This window comes from Doryrhamphus excisus, chromosome 15 (assembly GCF_030265055.1).
Source record: "Doryrhamphus excisus isolate RoL2022-K1 chromosome 15, RoL_Dexc_1.0, whole genome shotgun sequence".
NCBI classification, from domain to species: Eukaryota; Metazoa; Chordata; class Actinopteri; order Syngnathiformes; family Syngnathidae; genus Doryrhamphus; species Doryrhamphus excisus.
Window position 1 is genome coordinate 8460516 of NC_080480.1, and position 16055 is coordinate 8476570.

At 39.6% G+C, this 16055-nt stretch overlaps 1 protein-coding gene across 1 annotated transcript in view; it reads left to right on the forward strand.

Annotated features, from left to right (window-relative positions):
- The first annotated feature begins 6549 nt into the window (after positions 1–6549).
- Positions 6550–16055, forward strand: part of hdac5 (histone deacetylase 5) — a 52353-nt gene continuing 42847 nt past the window's right edge. Inside the window, exon 1 of the mRNA XM_058048276.1 lies at positions 6550–6781. The gene's annotated coding sequence lies outside the window, so the exon portion shown is untranslated. The remainder of the gene's footprint in view (positions 6782–16055) is intronic.

A 16055-nucleotide genomic window follows, 5' to 3' on the forward strand; every position in this document is an offset into this window, starting at 1 on the left:
ATCAGGACCAGCGCTTTTATTGACTTGAGTTCTGTTGCCAACTGCTCAGTAAGAAAAGTAGTCTCCCTTACCAAGTACTCCACACGAGGAGGGATGACTTCCAGCAAGTTGCAGAGACAGACACACACAACCAAGTACCAGATCTTGGAGACCATGCTCCTCTTTCAGCACTTTATCAGGCCCGGTATTAATCCCTGTCATAATCGGGGTATTATCTGCTCCGATGCTCAGTAGTTTGTCTTATTTAAGACAACACTTCTTCAAGAACACTAAAACAGCCCGGGCTATATCTCTGGTATCTCCTCCCTCCGAAAATGTGGACAGTTGTGTGTTTTGTGTCCCTAAAGTACACATTTGTAGACAGAAACAGTGTATGTATACCTGCAAGCAACTTTTCTAGAATGGCATCATTAGTATACACTTTTTCGTGTGCTTTTTGTATTAGCTTTGCATGCTTCCCCGATCCGATGCTAGCAGGGAACAATGCTTGGGAATAGCCAATGTTATTGTATCTTTAGCTTTTTTTCCTGAGTCATCTTTTTTATAATGACCAGCAGCCTGGTGTGACTGGAACTATTCTAAGTCTTTGCCTTTTGAATGTGCCTTTGTGTTGTCATGAGTTTTTTAATGTCTGACTTGGGCATAAAAGTCTGTCTTACAAAAGAGGCAGCATGCCCTTGTATCGTCCACAATACATGGCTTGAACCAACCTTTAAAATTAGGGTTGGACTCCCATTCCTTCCTGTACTTTTGGCTGGGACCTGTTGAGCTACAGCTACCGGGATCAAGTCACAGAGGCACACATTGGACCAGGTAAGTGACCGGGTCTGAATGAGTAGAAATTTAATGTAGATTCAGAAACATTTATGTAGATCCCGCTTTGTGAAACGGGGTGGGATCCACCCCATTTGGCATGGCGCCTCATGCATGCGTGATTCATTTGCACTTTGGATGCAGGGGGGCACGTAGTAGAGCTTCACTATGTTCTTAGTGTGGCATGGAAGCTGACTGTGCACTAATCGATCGCTAGTTGCTGCTTCGGGGTGGAGTGGAACTCTCAGGCTCAGTGAGAACAGAAACCGATTGATTATGCGGTAACTTTTAAAATTCTTTTCTTCCATCTGCACATACATAGCACAAATCAGATGTGATGATTGCCGAATTATACATTGACAATTTTAGTTTTACACACACACACACACACACAAACATGGCACGAACTTCAATAGTAACACTTGGAGTTATGTCAAATAGGCTAACAAGCTGCTGACCGGATGTTGACGTGTTTTGCACATGTGCAGAAGTGATAGTGTTTCTGGTATGGATGGGGGTTTTTGAAAGCTTTATTTATAATGGCATTGCAAGAGAGATAGTGCAATCACTGTGTAGCATTGTGTAATTTCCACCCACCATATTGTTTTATGTGGCCTGTGGAATTTTATTACCTTTAATACTTCAAACAAATATATTATACAATTATCTTGTAACTTTTTTTGCATTTTTTTTTACACATTTTGTCCTTAGTTAACTCTCAATTTTGGAAATATGGGCCACTGTTGTATTAAAAAAAATATACAGTTAGAAACCCCCCAGTTTTTTTAAAACAAGTGGTGTTTGACGGTCCTTAAACGCATCATATATCTTATTTTTACCCTTTTTCTTACACCTCATATCTCCTATGCCAAGATACCAATGTATGTATGTAGGTGTAAATAAATGTTGGTCTTGTTGCAAGAGCCATCTGCTAGGCCTTTAAAGCTAAACTTACCAATCAAAATATCCTCTTTTTGTCCATTTCTGCTGAATATTAGTAATAGCCACGGTCACCGCTACTTCTTCAAAGTATGGTACGAGCCGAGGGTCAAACAGGACGAGTTCGATGAGATTCCTTCTTTCTTATTTGGAAAAAAACACACCAAATAAAATGTTACAGCTGAAGTTTTTTTGTAAGTGATGGGAAGGCCACTTTGATTTTTGTTTTTTTTTGTTTTGTAAAAGGGTCACTGTACAAAACGTACAGTACAACTCAAGACAAAGCTTTGTGTTATTTAACCGTGTCAACATTCAAGCTTTTTCTCTTAGTGCTTTTAGATAAATTTTCCCAATTTTTGTTGGGTTTTAAAAATGAAAAAGTGGAAAAAGTGTTGTTTCTGTTCCTCAAAGCGTGCAAATTGCCAATGTTGTGTGCTGCCAGTGTCACTGCTACAACTACAGTTGTTGTTGCGGTACCTGACAGTAGGTTTGAACTATGTTACATCATGTCTGTTATTCATTCGTTCTGATAAAACGAGGCAAAACCTCTCATTTCATATCACATTCACTTCATTTCATTCTAGTCCAAGTATTAAAGAAGTTGGAGCAAATTTCATAACCAGAAATACAGTAAGTCAAAAAGCCAGAAGTGAATTTCTTAAACCCACTCACATCTGAAAGAGTAACGTTGAAAAAGAATATACTTGGCCTTGGAATCATTCATTTACATAATAAATGACTCAGATATACTGTGGTGTATCTGTATGTACGTCACAAATGTTACAGATCATCCCAAAGACACAACTGAACACAAAATGCAATTTTTGAATGAAAGTTTTTTATTATTAAAGGGAGAAAAAAAATCCAAACCTACATGGCCCTGTGGGAAAAAGTGATTGACTTTGGTACTTAAAGGGTTTTAAACAGGACCTGAAAGTGGAACAGTAGTGAACCTTCCCAGGAGTGGTTGGCCAACCAAAATGACCCCAAGAACACAGTGACGACTCATCCAAGAGGTCACAAAAGACCCCGCAACAACATCCAAAGAACTGTAGGCCTCACTTGCCTCAGTTAAGGTCAGTGTTCATGACTCCACCATAAGAAAGACACTGGGCAAAAAGGGCCTGCATGGCAGAGTTCCAAGACCAAAACCACTGCTGAACAAAAAGAACATTAAGGCTTGTCTCAATTTTGCCAGAAAACAATTTGATGATCCCCAAGACCTTTGAAAAATACTCTGGTCTTGACGAGACAAAAGTTGAACTTTTTGGAAGGTGTGTGTCCCATTAGGTCTGACGTAAAAGTAACGCCAAATTTCAGAAAAAGAACATCATACCAACAGTAAAATATTGTGGTGGTAGTGTGATGGTCTGGGCTGTTTTGTTGAATAAGCAAGTCCGGCCAGCATGATCCAATGATACAATGCTCCAAAAACACACCAGCAAGTCCACCTCTGAATGGCTGAAGAAAAACCAAACGAAGACTTTGGAGTGGCCTAGTCAAAGTCCTGACCTGAATCCTATTGAGATGCTGTGGCATGACCTTAAAAAGGCGCTTCATGCTGGAAAACCCTCCAATGTGGCTGAATGACAACAATTCTGATGAGTGGGACAAAATTCCTGTTGCGTTGTCATTGACCAATATTTAAATTTGTTTGATGATCTGAAACATTCAAGTGTTACAAACATGCAAAAAAATGTTCACATCATTGTGTATATTATATACTCTGGAAAGAAAATAGGTCGTTTGCCGTAGAAAATACATCTGATTCATCATAAGTCAGTAATAATGTATGAATAATAGATAACTTAAAAAAGCCCACAGGTTCTACATATTTAAATCTTTATGCTATTCACTGCAATAATGGTGACGGAGCAGTCTAGATATACGTAGGTGGCATCCAGCGGTACGACATACTTGCTCACGGTGCAACAAATTGAAAACATCCACGGCAGTTAACCCGTAAATAAAAAAACTTAAAACTGTCATTTCCAAATGCTGCAAGACATGCTGGGTCATCCAGCTACAACAACACTGAGAAATATGACCAATAAAACATTGGATATCAAAAGTATGTTATTTCCTTGTTTACTTCACTGACGACCTCCTCAACCTATTTTGCAATCAAGCAAATATGCAACAAACACAGCAAAATGTTGGGAGAAACAGTATAACAAGCTACCCAGCATGCCTTGCAGCGGGAATATATGTGTGTTTTTTAATGGCATTTATTGTGGGTAGATATTTGTTTGTATGTCCATGTGGTGGCTGTTGGTTGTTACCTCATGTTGCCAGGTACAGTTTCAATTCTAAAAGTTTTTTTAGGGTTAAAAAAAAAAGGCATTTGGATGAGATGAAGGCGTTTGGCGTGCCTGATGTGGCCCGTGCAACACAGTTTGCTGAATCCTGGCTTAGTATATATATGTATTAACCCACACTGGATTGGTTTTAGCATCTGTAAGACACAAAATGTATCCAAGTGCCTGCAGTGTACAATTTAAGTTGCCACAAAAAGGCAAATAGTTTTGAAGGTTAGCATATCAACCTTTCTGTAGCCACTTTTCTAAATATCACCACCAATCATTGACGTCTTTAAAAAAAAAAAATACCCACAAGTTACCTGTGGAGTCTGACTGAGAAATAGCATCTCCATGGCAACAACATCATTACCAGAATAGCTTTTTCTTTCTCTATTTCGGTCTCTCTCCTTCCCTTCTTTCCACCTCCACAGCTCCTTATGCTCTTCATCTAGACGCCTCTCCCTCATCCTCCCATCCAACCCGTCTGTGTCACGTTCAGGGCCTAGTCTACGTATGTTATTTGTTTTTATTTTGCGTTCCAGGACAATCAGCGAAAGGAAAAAGCGAGTAATTGAGATCACCATCCCCCTCCATTCTCTAATTTTGGATCATTTGCAATAAAAATGATTACATTATTAGATTGGAACCCGCCCCTTCTCTCTTCAATTGCCATTGTTCAGTCACAACACAATCCAGGTTGAGGGTTATTGATACATATTTGACATTTTTTGCGCAAGAAGATGATGCAAGTCTCCACTAATTCATTAACATTTCAGAGCACTTTTAAGCCATAAAAACGGCCACAAGGTGGCAGACGTCTTTTGGTAAGAGCTCAGCAGGGATCACAAAATGAAAGAATTACACACATGACTGGGAGGCAAGAAGGGAGACAGCGTGGAGGAGTGTATCGTGCAGAACGTTACGCATTGTGCGGACATTTTGACACATGAACACACACGCTGTTCAGTTCCAAATGTACAAATTGTAAATAGTTCATGGTGTTTTATTTGTAAATTAATTATTCTGATGTAAAACAACCCAAACATATTTGTGTCAAAGTTATGCTTGATATGCAATCTTTTTAGTCGTGAACTAATATTTTCCTGAAACTTACCTATGTTCTACTGCTGGTTAGTAACGAACAGAAACAGGTAGAAACAAACTTTTTTTTCTGAAGACAGACAGCAGTCTAATCTTTCTTTTGTTCGGTTCCATGTTTACGGTGTGTCTTGAAAGATCAGTCAAAAGAGTCTAAAATGGGCAGGACTGGGGGGATTGTCTTGAAAACTGAATGAGTTTAACACATTTAAATTATAATACATACCTACTGATGACATAGGTGATTGACAATGCAAGACTACCATGTATTTTTTAACCTATATTATCACTCATTTGTAACTTAGCACCAACTTATGGTGAACTACATGTTTTCTACTGAAAAAAACTGAGCTTTTTAGAATTTTTAGTTTCGTACTAAAATTATTTAGGCAAGCCAGCGACTTACAAGCCGTTGATCCCCGGTATGCAGAGTCTTTGGTAAAGCATTACTCACGATTATATCGGCAAAAAGCGACAGAACAAAAAGTCTCTGTGAAAACAAACAGAACAGAAAGTGACACAACAACAATGACCCGACAATACTGGGCGTCAATTCATGGGCTTATGAACCCAACTGAATGTTAATTGCAGCCAGCTGCTGCACACTGCCACTCCGGCGTCAAGAGGCTGTACAGCACACCCAGCAGGAAGTGCACACAAAATAAAAGCACGATAGCACAGGAAGTCATATCTCCTGTCCTGCAGCACATGGCAATAGGCAATTTATTCCGTGCTTTTAGCAGAAAAAGCTGTTATTGTGGTTAATATTTATTAGAAAATAATAATTACAATCTTCCAATCTCCTGCCACATTGGTGCTAAGTGGTTTGACTGTTTATCTAATATGGAAAACATGAAATGCCTAAAGGATGTGAATTATAGCATTAACTCATGGGTTTTAAATTATGCTATTATGCTAGCATTACTGTGTAGTAAGAAGTAGGGGAAGTAGTATTTTGTTTTTGCATTGTTGATATTATTATATTTGTGTATTGTTTACACAATAAGGTGCTGTAATAAGTTATTGGACACAGGAGGGCGCTGGGCAGCCAAATGCTAAAGGATTTGAATGAGCGTTAAGAGAAGCTATTTACTTATTTTGCACTATTGATCTTCTTTTGCCTTATATTGCTGTATACATTTTTATTTATTATTTTTTTAATATTTGTATTGCACATTTGGATTGGAGACTGAGTATTACTCATCAAAAAACATTTTGTTTAGATTTTTTTTTTTTACACATCTGAAGTAATCCATTTGGGTTAGTCAACTTCAGCTCAGCTCTGCCTACCGAGCTCTATCCTGTCTATGTCTATATCTATGCTGTCTATGTCTATGCCGTCTCTTCATCCATTAGTTTCTATTGCGTCTATTTTTAGCCTCAGCAGACTGGTCACGTGGCAGGAGGAGGACGTCAATAATGTTGTTGGTGGCGGCTGAGAGAAGGGAAAAGGAGGCGGACTGTAAATATGGAGGAGGTGAAGCTCTAGGAGGTGAAAATTAACGTTGCAACCTTCCAGGCGGTCGGAATAGCTTTGCACGGAGACGGAGCGATTCGCGGCGGGAGCTAAAGTCGGGAGGAAGACACCTCCGCGCTAATACGCGTTCCAGGAGGACCCACCGACATCCACGGTAACCGTGGAGTGGGAGAAAGCCAGCGTGTGGATGCATGCGTGTGTGTGTATATATATATATATCTATATATATATATATATACATACACACTGTATGTATATATATATGTATGTTTGTTTGTGTGTATGCGTGAGCGCTTTATTGGTGAATTGTTGAGCTTGTTTGAGCCGTTGTCCACACTTGTGTCACACAGTAGCTAACTTGAAAACACACCGCCACTGCTAGCTAAAGCACACAAGCTGACCTACCTGACAGATAAAACACAGCTACAGTATATACTAAATCATAAAATCATACTTTCCAGCTATTCATACACACGTTGGCCTGCCAGCCATTTGCCGAGTTTCACTCAAAGTGACAGTTAACCAGGGCACAACTTGAAGTTGACAGCACTGTAAGTCAGCAGCCTCGGTGGGTTGTAACTTACTACATACACGCCTTAAGCTAAGTGCTAACAACAACAACCTGGGTGTCCAAAGTCCGGCCCGAGAACCATATTCGGCTCGTTGGTCGTTTTTATTGGCCCTTTTGTATATAATGAAAATTAAATTAGTTAATTTATATCAGTAGACTATTCATGTGTGGATGTTTTTATAAAAATGTGTCCTAAGTGTTGATGTTTGCCGTTTTTGGCTCAACATTTACAATAAAAGCAATCATTAGAATTATTAGATTAGATTCAGAACTCTCTCTCTTCAATTGCCTTTGCCACTAAATCAAGGACGCTAACAAGCTAAATGCACAACCCAGGTTTAAACCCTAAATATGCCTCATACACTTATTATAAATTATAAAACAATAGATATAGTAAGTATAATACTCCCCACTAATGTAATAGTTGATCGATGAACAGATGGAATGGGAGTCACAGTGTAGCCAGTTACAGCACACAACTATGGTGTGTTCAAAGACGGCAGAAAAAAGTGCAAAATCTGTTGTCAAAAAATAAACATGAGATAAACATGTAAAAATGATGGGCATTTTTAACAGTGGTACATGTAAGCTGTCCATCACAACTATTGAAATGAATATTTGTGGATCCACTATAGGACTGTGATACACCCAGGATGACGTTATTGTTATCACATCATGTAGCACAATGGGTTTGTTTGATGTACTAATTCATATGTGAATGCATGAACTGTACCTGTTAGACTCAGGCAAAGATACGGTGTTACACCCAGGCTTGGTGTTACCGACTGTACTGTTTGCATCGATATTGACACAGTGTAGAACAGTGCTTCTCAAATAGTCACCTGTCAGAGGGGGGCATGAGAGGTGGGGGGGCTTTCAATATTAGTGCGGATCTTGCAGATGAGATGCAGTACTGTTTTTTCCCTGCATAGAAACAGTACAATTGGTCAACATGAGGTTATTCTAGATAGCCTTACTAGTTACTATAAATAATTTGTCGTATGGCAGGCACTTCCACTTAAATGCCACCTGAAGTTGTTGCTCAATGACTATGAGGAAGAGGTTAACTCTGTAACATCACTTCCTTCTGTTTCCGTGATAAGATAGCGTGCTATTTTTTTTCAACTCTCTTACAGGTGGATGAATCACATCTTATCTTGAGAGATTAGTAAGCTACGAAATAATAAAATATCAAATTAATATGGTTTAGACACCCACAAATATATTAAGAAAAAAACACATTTTAGATCATAATTATAGTTGTACATGTAGAAAACGATGCAAATAATTCTACACGATGAATAAAATGAATTAACAAACATTTAACATTACTTTTAGCTTTACTTAATTACTTAATTACTTTTAGGGAGAAGGGGATGGTAGAGAGGATGGAATCTTCTCAACATGTTGGATTGTTTGTGATTGCTACCTTACCACCTTTACTGTATATTGTATAAACAAATTACCACCAAATTTGGTGTTGTGTGTGTGAGATCCAAGATGGCTGAATACAAAATATGTTTGTTATGTGCAATAATATATGAAAACAGACAGTGTATGAAAAGCGAGGCAACAGTTTGGTGGAAATCATACAAGAATCGATTAGATGCTTGAGATCTATTTCTAAGGGTAAAAATCAGTAAAAATACTTGGCTCAAATTGTAAATCCCATTTATTTATTGGTAACAAATTGGCTTAGTTTTCTTAAGGGATGTCAGCCTCAGTACACATTGCTAATAATTCTTAAACAAACTGTAATACCCATTCTTGTTGAGCGGTCCGCCAAGTAAATACTTCCCCACACGAATGTTCCTTCTCCTCACGATGACATTTCATTTTTATTATCATCAACTCGGCTTGTTTACAGATATCATTTATAGGTGTAAGTCATTTTCTTATCATTGGAAGAATCTATACCAGTACATATCGAGTCGGTACTGTTGTTCAAGATCCTACTGATGGCTGGGTTTGCTTGAGAGATGAGGAAGAGTATCATTTTGATGAGCTGGTATCAAGGAGACAGGGATCTGACATATTCTGAGCCTGGTGATGTCATAATATACACATTAAATGAGTAAATGTACTACCATCATAACTGTAGGTCATACAGTATGCCTTCATGGCTACCCATTTTCAAGCTTTTTAGAAACAGTCATGTCAAACCTGATAAAAAAAAAAAAGTGGCTGGGCCACTCCAGGATCTCTATGTGCTCTTCTTGAGCCACTCCATCAGTATCAAACCATTAGTTTCCCATCCAGAACCCCTCTTCTTTGTTGTGACTGAGGCCAGAAAGTTCTCATCTAAGGGCAATGACTGTTATTTGGTGTCACCAAGCTTCTTGCTGAAGGGACAAGATTAATTTGTGTACATCATGGGCCCGTAACTGGCCTTTGGGGGTTAGAATTCCGTCTGGTTGATTGATGTAAATGCTTATTTCATGCAATCAAACACAAATTAATTCATAACCTTGCAGTTTTGTTGAAATACAGCTATTGAATATTTAATGGAAAACAATATTTTGTGCTAGAATCCCAGTACGCTGGGCCATGTCGTATGTCAGTTGAGGTGTGTTAATCATATCTCGCCATCCCCTGGAAACACTTCAGTAATCGGTTGCTGTAATTAGTTAAATTGGGTAATTGGAGGGTTCAAATTTCTGCTTGATGTTTTCCTCATTAGTGAGTTCTGCCGACATGTATTTTTGCGGTTGCATTGTGTTGATGTTGGACACTGTTGAAATGTAAGCATTTGTTTGTGCTTTAGTGTGCAGGGGCCGCTCAAAATTATTCTACCCCCATTGGAAATGATATTTGTTACATTATATTTTCAATATTTACAGTGATCTTTACAGTGACAACAGTGCAATGATTAATTAAAAGTATTTTTATTATCAGGCATATGCATACAACAAAAGTGATCTGTCTGTGTAATCATTCCAGCAGTAAACATGGCATACTGCATTACTAACATACTGAATGGAGAGTGCGGAACCTGTAACAACTGGAGTATTATTTTAAATACCTTAATCTGAATGGGTGCTTTTTGTACACGTACCATGTACCCGCTCGGCTACTCTCTCTAAAACACAATAGTAATGTATAGATGGTGTTTAGTATAAACAACCAGCGGTTAGAGCGCCACTTTGATCTCCCTGCACCATGACACAGCAGTCCGGACACAGTGAGGTGGAACTACCGCTGTAGCTACGGAGTCTAGTCCAAAGTGAAACTAACTTCACCATGTCTGCATGGTAATGTTGGAGTTACGAACGTGATACTGTAATCGGATTGGCCCGATCTCGTGTCGGGAGCCGATATCATCTGATCTTCAAAAATACAGCAGATTGGAACATCCCTATTTTGAAGCTTACTTTGCTCTGAACAGGAAGTCACTGTGTGCATTTTTTTAAAGATGAGTAGCTAGACCAGGGGTGGGCAAACTACGGCCCGGGGGCCACATGCGGCCCCTAAGCTTTTGAATCCGGCCCGCCAGTTGCTTTCTATGGTAATGGTAATGGTGAATGAGAGAAAGTGCGGTTTTAAGTGTGACAAAAATATCGATATATCTAACTACAAGTGGAACCTCGGTTAGCATACGCCCTGGTTAGTATGTTTTTGGGTTAACATTGAAAATGTACATCAAAATTTTGCATGTGTTTGTACATTTTCAGGTTAGCCTGCAATATGGTAATGGTTAATGGTTTAATTTCATTTGAACATGTATCAGATTACAATTGAATGCATGCCATAATCAGTTCCCAGTTCCACATGTCCAAAAGGAGTAGGAAGAAGCAAAGCTTATTAAATCCTACCCCTCCATCTGGTACTTTTACAATCAGTAACTGTTACATTTGTTCACTTCCTGCTTTCCTAATGTGGTTTAAGGTTTTTTTTTTTTTTGTGTGTTTGTCACGTACCGAAGTATGAGGTATGATATGACCATACCATGGCATAATGGGTACCATAGTAACTGTCAATATAGTGGTTTATTGTATTTATTAGTGATTATTTAGCAAACATCAACTGCTTCTAAATATTTCCAATTTTAACATACAACAGCTGGCAACATAAGTCAAGTCGGATGTATGATTCAGAAAAAAAACTGTAAAATTCAATTTCGTAATTTGCTGTGATCTGATGTTTAAAGCTCCTGAAAAAAGTGACATGAGAACATACAACTGACAGTATGACACTTTTACAGATAAAATTAGACTAATAATTCAATGCGGACTGTCAGAATTATAAGCGTAAAATAGTGTGTATTAAATATATATTCTGCCCCCCCGAGACAATTTTGTTAACTCAAAGCGGCCCGCGAGTCAAAAAGTTTGCCCACCCCTGAGCTAGACAGTACTTATGTGGCTGTTGTTATTTCAAATGATGAAGATGACAATACAGCATTTATCAACATAAACAAAGCCATTTCTCATGAAAATCTAAAATCTGTGGTGGTGCGATGACGTCATTGTCTAATTTTTAATGACCCTGAGGTATAGACGAAAAATGAGCCAAAAACAGGAAAAGAAAATCCTTGTAGCTTCTTGTTGTGGTTTTTTGAATGTCACAAGCAAGATGAAGCTGTCTGTGAGTGCTTTGATGGGAGGGGGGGGGGCCCTACCGCAGGAATTACTGCTTGTTGAGAAGAGAGATACATTCTTGTTAGAGTTTCAAGTATCCAATAAGTCCCCCCCCAAAATATCTCTAGATCTGTCGCTCATTGCTTTTTGGAAAAAGACAATCTAGAGGGATACTGGCAAAAATATAGCGAAAAAGTTATGAAGATGGCAACACTGATCCCTCATCTTACAGTTTCTTATTTTGTGGGTGTATGAGGTGCGTTATGGTTGTCTTGTGGGTACCAGGGCTGTCCTAGTACTTTTCACTGACAATATCAATATTGTAGCCTTGAGGATATGCCAATACGATATAGACCCAATATCAACAGGAATCATACATACTTTTATGACTTATTTTGTAGTATGGAACATTGTAAAAGGCTTGATCAAGTGATATTACGCAAACAGAAAACAACAATCGGCAACAGTGGGTATTTAACCCCGACATAGCTCACCACCAACAGTAGCTTGTCATCTTTTTTGTTATAGCTAGTGACTTGTTGCCCGTCTCTTCGGAGTTTCACACACGTTTCAGATATTTTCGGCCAGCATTGGTTGTTTTTTTGTGATGCTGCTTAAATTGCGCAATGCGGTTGGTGGTATACGAACTCGATTGTGGGCCATCACGGGAAACTTGTGCAAGGCAAGTTTTGCACTCAGCTGCAGCATGCAACGAATTTCATGGCTTCACTCAGCCTTTATTTAAAACATACGTATATTACTTAAAATAAAAACATTCGGCACGGCGGTCGAGTGGTTAGCGCGCAGATGTCACAGCTAGGAGACCAGGGTTCAATTCCACCCTCTGCCATCTCTGTGTGGAGTTTGCATGTTCTCCCCGTGCATGCGTGGGTTTTCTCCGGGTACTCCGGTTTCCTCCCACATTCCAAAAACATGCTAGGTTAATTCGTCACTCCAAATTGTCCATAGGTATGAATGTGAGTGTGAATGGTTGTTTGTCTATATGTGCCCTGTGATTGGCTGGCGACCAGTCCAGGGTGTACCCCGCCTCTCGCCCAAAGACAGCTGGGATAGGCTCCAGCACCCCAGCGACCCTCATGAGGAAAAAGCAGTAGAAAATGAATGAATCATTCTTTTTCGTAGTGAATACAGCTGATGCTAATTTTATTTAGTTTGTTTGCCTGAATTAGGCAGTTTTCCCATTTTTAAGCATAGCAATATATACATATAGTGTATAAGGCATTCAGAAGAAGATTCTGTGAATGATATATGTAGTATTCTACACTGGTCAGTTGGTGTCAGTAATGTTTTCTGGTCTGAATGATCTTACATTAGACACAGTAATCCCTAATAAAACATGGGTTACTGTTGCTGCAGTAGCCTACTCCCAGCTAATATTCAATTCTGAACCCGAACATCTCCAAGGAACACATTTGTAGCACCACACACCAGCATCAATCTTATTTGTGTCTTAAATAACATATCACTGTTATCATGTCTACTATTGTGGGTAACATGAGTGTAAAGGTGACGATGGGGGTAGTTTATAGTCTAGATAGTTTATGTCTAGAGGGCTTCTTTACTGGGGGCTGGGGGCGTCTCTGGGGCCACTGGTGTGTGGCCCCTGGTGCCCATCTGCCCTCGTTGTTGTGGTTGTTGACGTCGTCACTCTCTGTATTGCCCACGCACTCGCCCCTCTGTCTTTTCTCTATCACTTCCTGCTCCTCCTGCAACAATAAAAAATAGTTTCCTCGTGCCCCAATGCCTGCACAGGACAAAATATACATATACACAGTACATAGTGGGGAGGGTCCATGCTGGATTAGGATTCCTTGGTCTGAATGGGGCCATGTATTATATGTTTAATGTTTAAATTTGTTAAACGTGTCTGATAACTCACTGGATGTAATGCCAACCACTTTTTCTTCCTGGTGAGTGTTGAATCATAGCAAATCCATTTGTCAAGATTTGACATTTTCAACGGCAACTCACACTAATTCAGATTCACAGTACCATTTCGTGTCTACTTGCTCATCTTTAAATGTTCTTTAAATGTTACAATGGCATCCATTCTCTTCTTCAGAATTGTGACCTTACAGAAAGTAACAGTGTTTCATTTTATTGTTGGCAAAAAATATATTGAAGACAGTCATTGCTGTGAGCAATGAATGGATCGCCTTCTCAGAACACTGGTTCCACTTTAATTCCTTTATGCCACCTCCTCCCTCAAGGGGTCCGATACTGCCACCCACAAGCCAAACCACCCACCCCCACACACACAGATACATGGAGTTGCTGATCATCTGGTTGGAAGGACTTTGGATGAGGGATTTGCAGCTGTATAATGCATGTTTTCTCCCCTAAAGCCCAGAAGTCAGATCTCAGAGGTCAAGGGTGCATTAGGCGCATTAGTTACATAATGTCTCTATTGGCCGTGCAATGCCGCCCACTATAACTTACAGCGTCTGGATATCATATGACCGTTCTCTGCAGTTTGATTGTATTAAGATAGCAGTATGGTACACTTGTGGATATGAACTATTGGATATGAACTACCTGTGTGGAGTGAACGCACCACAAACCTATTTTATAGCTATGGTTATACAGTGAAACTGGTATAGGTCGACAACCCTAAGTTGACCTACCCATCAAGCCGTGGTCTACCGTTTTAGTATTGTTACAGTGACGAGTACATAAAATGTGAGGACTGGAGGGGTTAATGTAAAGATTTTTCATTTTCACCTGTTCTCTGTCAATGTAAATGTGCAAGCTGTGTCTATTTTTGGTTATGTCGATAAGCGCTCATGACAACAACCACAGCGTTTCCCATACATTCACCCCCCGCCGCAAATACATTTGGAGCGCTACAAATAGATTTGGCGCTAGAGTACCTGTTTGCCCTCACTCATAAACACATTATAACGGGAGTGTTTCTCTAACTCTGCTTGTTAACACACCTCATGTGCACCAAGTCTTCCAGAGAATGAGAATGGAGCAGAAGGGATCAGTGTTGCCAACTTAGCAACATTGTCGCTATATTTAGCGAGAAATCAGGCCTGTCTAGATACTCTTTTTCAAAAAAGCGATTAGCGACAAAACTAGTGAAGGGACTGAAACCAAGGGTGATATCACTGTTCTCTCCTGGGATTTAACTGGTTTAGAGTGAAAAAGGTAGAGATGTGTACTTTAATTGGTGGTTCTTAACTGGTTTGGCTGCGGGACAATCCAAATTGCAGACATTTTATTAGGTCAAATGTCTTATGGATGTACGTCGGCATGCAACTTGTGGCGGTCATAGCAAGAGAAGACACCACAGACATGAACGCAAAGTGCATTTGCTGACATTGGATCATCACATGGGCGCTTTTGTTTGCCTAGGCATAGACCCAAATCCCGCCGGAAACCGCTTGGCGACGCACCAGTTGAGAATCACTGCTTTAAGTTAAAGAACTCGGCAGTTTAGATATCACTTTAGCTAATCGTAGCACAGAACAGTGGTCAAATCTTAATGCTTGATGAAACACGTCAATGAAACAAAGACATATGTAACCCACCAGGGTTCGAACACAGGACGTTCATATGGAAGTTGGGAGCGCTGACCACTCGATTAAAAGCCCAGACTTAAGGCAGGCGGAGTGAGGTTTAGCAGCATACGTTTCCACAGCCTGGCTGGTATCTGCTACACTAACCATGTAATAGTTATAGGTTATCACATGGTTTGTCTGGTAACTTCGGTCTCGGCCTGATACTGACACTTGGGGGCATGATACTGGGCCTGATACCAGACAAACCATGTGATGATCTTATTATCACATACTATTTAATCATGAGCTTATTATCACGTACTATTTAATCAAAAGACCATTTTGTTTCCAGAAAATTTTCAGTTTATTACATGTCTTATATCTAAACAGTATAAACATAATAATTGCAAAAATATTTCAACAATAATATTTTATCAACAGTCTTATCTTATCAATGTCTGACAATTAAAGTTCCATTAATCAAGTTTGGGTTTTTTGGTGACTGGAGAAGCACTAGGAATATTTGTAGTGTGTGTTCACGCTTGTGTGCTGTTCTCTGATTGGTTGTTTCACGGGCACGATACCAGAGCAGCGCGCTCTGAGTGGACAGCTACGGGGGCTGATACTGGACATGGTTAAACTCTATATTTTATCAGTATCACTGCCCTGGGCTTTGACACGGTATCATTTCGGCCTTTTCCCGTATCATTCATGGGCGGTTTCTAGGGTACAGGGCCAATTAATACTGTAGTATGT